At 43.2% G+C, this 6,783-nt stretch overlaps 1 pseudogene; it reads left to right on the top strand.

The window, feature by feature from the left end:
* The first annotated feature begins 4,653 nt into the window (after positions 1-4,653).
* LOC138295450 (nuclear receptor subfamily 2 group F member 5 pseudogene) lies at positions 4,654-6,373 on the top strand (annotated as a pseudogene).
* The last annotated feature ends 410 nt before the right edge of the window (positions 6,374-6,783 follow it).

Here is a 6,783-nt window from a genome sequence, read left to right as displayed (position 1 = left end):
GCTATTGCTTTTAGTTGTGTTTCATATTGTTTGGAGATGAGTCATATCGGACAATGGCTAGTAAAGTTTGAGTAGACTGTGTCGTTTAGAGATTGTTTATATTGCAAAATGGCCAGCTTGATCCTGTTATGAATCTATGTGGAGCATAATGTGCAAGATATGTGTGCTGAAGGAATATTGTCATTGCTTTTGTTCTGCTGGAGTGTTCAATGTGTAATGTGTACTGTTATTGAAGGGTGATGTGTGGGTATAGTTTGATACAGTTATGTTTCCATCAGGCAAATGTCCAGCCAATTATATGGCTTCCAGCAGGTTGTTGCCAAAGTATATTGTTGGTCTGATGTAATGTTCTGACCACCAAGACTTGCTTGGTGTAGAGCTGTCCTTTAGAAGAGAAACATAAGGAAAGAATGGAATGAAGATTTACGTTTTCTCTCAAAACGTTAATATAACAAACTTTATTGACAGGGGGCTTAGTCATCGCCTGCCTCAACCAACTTCCAACCAACCAAATCCCACAAGATCCCAACACTATTCATTCAATAGTAAAATGTCTCCATTATAGCAATTTTAAGGCACCACGCATGTTACCTTTTACAAATTGCTTTTACAAATTGATGACCAGACAAAATGAAACCAGCTACAGGTGAGGAAATAGACAAACGAAACAACAAAGGAAACATAACTCTTTGATGAGTGGAAGAGAAAAAGGCGCCACAGAAATGTGTGAGAGAAAACATAAAAATATTTATAAGAAGAGAATATAAAACATCACCACATACAACATCAGCATAAACAACATCACTAGAATTGGAAGAAGATTCTTCACAAAAATTCAGTTAAACAAAATCCTAAAGGTATCTGAGTTTCTTGACCACTCATGCTTTTCCAATACTGAAGGATGACAGGAGAAACAAAATACGACATATATTGAACCCCCTAATTCTCTTGTATTCTCCTTTCCAACTTTTCACAAGAAACTTTGGACACACATAAACATGACTTAATTCCATATTCCCCTGTCGTTTGTCTTCACTACAGTTCCTAGGTTTCTTAATCACTCTAAATGGCTGAGTAAGCTTTGACCACACCTCAGTTCCTACAGGAGGTTGTACCTTTCCCAATTTCCTACACACACTTGTACACCACTCATGAAATGGTTCCTATCAAAATCAGTTTTCCTCTTCTCCAGGCATCTCTATTCTCTTTTATGCCAATCATTCTCCACTGATACCTCGAGCCTCCTTTTGAACCATGATATCCATCCGGGAGGGTGTCCACCCTAAATAAAGACCCCAAAATATTGATGGACACAATAGTGAGAACACAATATATACAAAAAACACAGGTAACAGGTCTAGGTTTTCAATACCTACCACATATAGATACGTAGATGTGGGGTTAGAAATAGTGAAACATATATCTGGGACACAATACTTTTGCCCCTTAACTCCAAATATATCTGGGACACAATATGTTTGCTCCTGAACCCACTGTTCCTTCAAAATACTCAGTCATTTTGATCTTACTAACTTATATATACATCTACCAGATCTTATGCCCATCTTCTTCAGTAAAATGTTCTCACCATACAAAAACGTAAAAGTCTTTAAAAAATCTGCAGTACGGAGCAAAAACAGGGTTCGAACATCATGCCACTTTTTCCTCCTTCAACACTCAAACTGTATGTGTTATTCCTCCCAACTTTTCCACACAACACAATCTAACTGCACTCTTCTTTCACGTCGCCTTGCTTTTTATTGATCTATGTGATTCTGCAACACATCATAAAACTGCAACACATCATAAAACGTCCCCGCTTACCACAGTTGTTACAAGTTGTCTTTTGTGCTGGACATTCTTTCCAGCTTTCCATGCAACCTTGTTGAACACAACAGAAACATATGCCCTAAGGGAACTATAACTCACATCCTCGCCATGCAGTTTTGTTATCAATAGCTTTTTTGCAAATGTTGCAGTTGTATTCTATATTGTGCTATAGAAGATGTTATTACTATGTAATATGAGCGGTAAGTAGCAGTGCATGGCATGGGCGCAAGTTATAGTTACCTTAGGGCACAAGTTATAGTTTTTTGAAATTAGTATAACTATAACTGTTGCATTCCTATGGTTTTGTTCATGTAAGATATGAACCTAACTATAACATCCCTGTAACCTTTGGCTTTTTCAGTAAATTTCGAAGTTTTTTTTATTCTATTTCCTAACTATAACGTCCCTGTACCCCTTGGCTTTTTTCAGTGAATTTCAATTTTTTTTAACATTAAGTAATATTTAATTAATGCAGATGGCCTTCATGCTCGGCGGGGGTTGATTGTAGGTCTGACCTGCGGCTAACCTCCCCTAGATACATAGATGGTGGTCCCCTAGGCCCTTAATGGCTCCAGGCGAGAGGCTGCACAGCCCAACTCCTTTCTATTTGCAGGGCCTGCAATGGGAAGGTGGTGGTCCCAGGGGCTGAATACGGCCCGGGAGGGGGGCCCACTCCCTATTCTAATTATGGCAAACCCCTGGGAAAGTGAATGGCATGGGAGGGGGACTGCACTGCCCTCTCCTCTTTTTTGATCAATTGGCCTGGCCCGGGGAGATGGTGGTCGCCGGAGCCATAAAGGGCCCTGGAGGGGGAGGTCTGTGTTGCCCTCTTCCCTACTATTTAATTCATTGGCCTTGTCTCGGGCAGGTGATGGTCCTGGGGCTGTAAACGGTCTGGAGAGGGCGAGCCAGCAGCCCCCACTCCATCTTTTATATTTGAATGGCCTGGCCCCAGGAAGGTAGCTGTCCCTGGAGTCAATATTGGCCATGGAGAGGGGGGACATGTGTGCCCCTTCCCTCAAAATTATCAAATAAATTAGACCCGGGGACCTAGCCCACCCAGGGGCCAAGTTTAAACAAGTGAGGGAGACCATCCTAGTTTTTTTATTTAATTTCTGTTGAATTCAGTGGATTCTCTGTGTTTTTTGTGGCAAAAATGAAAAACAAAATGCTTTATGGCCCAGGCAGGGTGCCTGTGGGACCCCAACACCAAGCCTAGGGGGCCATGGTATTGCTACCATGCCCCCTTTTCTTTTTACTTTTCTTTGGGACGGCTGAGTCCGAGTCCCAAAATGGTTGCCAACATTTCCTGGTTTAAGTGCTGGCAGTCAATCAGATCTTAGCATGAGAGCTAGCGGATCCGCAGACCCTCCACGTTCCTTGATATGCAATTTTGCTTTGGGATCCCCCTTTTTCTTACTCCCGCTTGCTGAATCACCCCAAAACTTTGTACACAGTAGCTGAACTCAGGTGTGTACTTGTTTTGAAAATTTTGTGAAGATTCATCTAACAGCGCCAAAGTTATTGGCAATACAATAAAAGCTTTTCCTATGGAAAATAGGTCCTAACTACAACTACCTACTGTCAACCGCCAGTAGGTAATATATATATATATGTATATATATATATATGCTTTTACCTAGTGTGGGATGGGCCAACCCCACCTCACATGGGCAAAGGCTGTGCGCGGTGGTGGTTGGATTAACATAAAGTAATTAAAATTACATTACGTAAAAAAAAAAACATTGAAATTCACTGAAAAAAAACAAAGGTTACAGGGATGATATAGTAAGATTCTGAATTTACTCGTACAAAACCATAGAAATTCAGCAGTTATAGCTACAGTTATTTCAAGTATCTATAACTTGCTCCTTCGCCATGCACTGCTAATTACTCCACATATTATATTACTGATGACACCTTCTATGGCATCTTTGATATTATCACTGCAACATTTGCAAATAATATTATTGATGAGAAAACTGTGCATGATGAAGGTGCAAGTTATAGTAACCTTAGGCCGTGAGGTATAGATACTTGAAATAACTCTTACTATAACTGCTGAATTTCTATGGTTTTGTAGGAGTAAATTCAGAACCTAACTAAAATGCCCCTGGAACCTTTGTTTGTTTCAATGTAAAAAAATAAAATAAAAAAATAAATGTACATATATAAATATATATATATATATATATATATATATATATATATATATATATATATACGCATATATGTATATATATATGGTTTGCGCTGCCTGAAGTTTCCTTTTAGGAAATGTTTGCGAACTGTCACAGTCCAGGGAACCTCACAGAGGACGGGAGCTGCTCTGCCAGGCTCACTGCGTGCCGAGCCCCCTTGCCAGATCCCCGGGCCATTATTATCTGCATCGTGATTAACATCCCCGGGCAGCAGAGTGCCGCGAGAGACTCAAAAGTACAGTAGTTCCCCTCTCACCCTGTTTATGGGAAGACATGGATAAAAGGACAGAAATTAACTCCTATCGTGGATTTCTTAATGTGTCAAATAAAAGCAGATAAAAAGAAAGAGACTCTACAATTGATTTGGTCATAAAACTCGAAAACAGGCTTGCTTTTCACCCCATTCAAGAAAGTCTTTAAAACACACTATTTGTGCAGAATGACTAAGGCATCTTACAGAGAACATGCAGTAAACATATGTATCCAGACAGGAGATTACATCACTAGTATAGTTTGTGCTCCAAAATTCACCTCACTAATATAATTCATCAGTTGTCCAGCTTGTGGACGGCAGAAATCAGAACTGGCTTCTTGGTCCCTTTGTAAAGATAGCCACCTCACAGGCAAGACACAAATTGAGTTGGGACGTGCCTGTATTGCATACTACAGAACAAAGCCTCTCTGTGAACCAGATGACTGACTGATCTTCCCCCATTTATTTTGCCTTACTCTCATCTCAGGCCCCATAATTTGTTGTCAGACAGAGGTGGACTATCGAACTGAACACATTAGCTCCAGAAGGTCTCAATAGCGAGCTTGTGCTGCACTTTCATCCTGAACGCAGAGATACTGTCAACATTTTGGTGTTTCCTATATGTTGGATGTTCTGGTAGATTTGGAATTCTGTGTGTTTTGGGCCAAAAGATAGTCATTTTTCCGTAGTAGTGGATTTCTTGGGACACCGCTGTAACTTGTGTCCCATCTTACGATGGCCATGGTTGTGAGCCCTTGGCAGGAGGATCTCGGTCAAGCTGTGGGACCAGTCGCTCTGTGTTCCCAAGATCCTGGTGGGACCCCACACACCTCCTCGGGCCCCCAAAGGGTCAGGACCCTGGGGACAAAGGACTTCCTCCCTGCGTGAACTGCATGGTATGTGGGGACAAGTCGAATGGAAAGCACTATGGCCAGTTCACCTGTGAGGGATGCAAGAGCTTCTTCAAGAGGTCGGTGCGACGGAACCTGAGCTACACCTGTCGTGGCAACCGGGACTGCCCCATCGACTAACACCACCACAACCAGTGCCAGTTCTGCCGGCTCAAGAAGTGCCTGAAGGTGGGCATGAGAAGGGAAGCAGGCCATCGTGGACGAATGGCGCATCCACAGACGAGCCCTGGCCAGTACGCACTCACCAACGAGACCCATACAACGGCCACTCATACCTGATGGGGTTCATCTCCCTACTTCTTCGGGCAGAGCCCTACCGTACTCCCCGCTATGGCGCCCAGTGCCTGCAGCCCAACAACATCATGGGTATCGAGAACATCTGCGAGCTGGCAGCACGCTTGCTCTTTAGTGCTATCGAGTGGGCCAAAAATATCCCCTTCTTCCCCGACTTCCAGCTGTCAGACCAGGTGTCCCTTCTGCGCATGATGTGGAGCGAGCTCTTTGTCCTCAACGCAGCCCAATGCTCCATGCCACTACACGTGGCACCACTATTGGCCGCTGCAGGCTTGCACGCCTCACCCATGTCCGCCGACAGGGTGGTAGCTTTCATGGACCACATACGCATCTTTCAGGAGCAGGTGGAAAAACTGAAAGCCCTACATGTGGATTCGGCTGAGTACTCCTGACTGAAAGCCATTGCTTTGTTTTCACCAGATGCTGTTGGATTGTCAGATTTGGGCCACATTGAGAGCGTTCAAGAGAAATCCCAGTGTGCCTTGGAAGAGTACATACGAAACCAATACCCCAACCAGCCCAGTAGATTTGGAAGACTCCTCCTTCGTTTGCCTTCTCTACGAATTGTTTCTGCTCCGGTCATCGAGCAACTTTTCTTTGTGCGTCTAGTGGGAAAGACGCCCATCGAGAGCTTAATCAGGGACATGCTTCTCTCTGGATCCAGCTTCAACTGGCCGTACATGCCCATTCAGTGAGTGCTCAGAGGGGCTCCTTAGTTCTTGTTCCTTATGGTTCTGCCCAGCTGAACACACCCCTAGGTACTCGTAAACGTTCTGTGCATTATTCTTTGATGATTTGGCCGGAGATCTGGGAAACACCCCCTGAAGTTTTTCCCCAACAGGACATGTTGGAAAGTATCACATCCATGTCTTACCGCCACCAGGAGTTTCTCCTCCTATTAAGCGGGCCACCACCTCCAGACCAGTTAGTTTATATATGTCTAATACTGCATTTGTTCAAGCAATCAAGGACACTTATGCACCATGAGTCAAGTGCAATACCACTGGGGTTTAAGCAGAACATAATTCTCACTTATATGTATACTAGAAGTCAGGGTGAATCTTCTGACAGGCAACAGGTGCAAAGAACCAGCACTCGGTTGTAGGCTTTAACGTGCCACACAGGATTTTGATTTTAAATATTCCAGCATCCAAGAAGGTTAATAACTAATAGCTGATGCATGCTGGTGTACTGGCTACTTGCAATCTACAAACTGACATTTGAATGGTAGCACTGAAAAGTACAAGCACTAACTACAGCAAATTAACCGTCTGCATCCACGAGAAATAGACTT

The sequence above is a fragment of the Pleurodeles waltl genome, chromosome 1_2 (genome assembly GCF_031143425.1).
Source record: "Pleurodeles waltl isolate 20211129_DDA chromosome 1_2, aPleWal1.hap1.20221129, whole genome shotgun sequence".
Lineage (NCBI taxonomy): Eukaryota > Metazoa > Chordata > Amphibia > Caudata > Salamandridae > Pleurodeles > Pleurodeles waltl.
The sequence above is the reverse complement of the archived record's forward strand: the minus strand, read 5'-3'. Positions and strand labels throughout refer to the sequence as shown.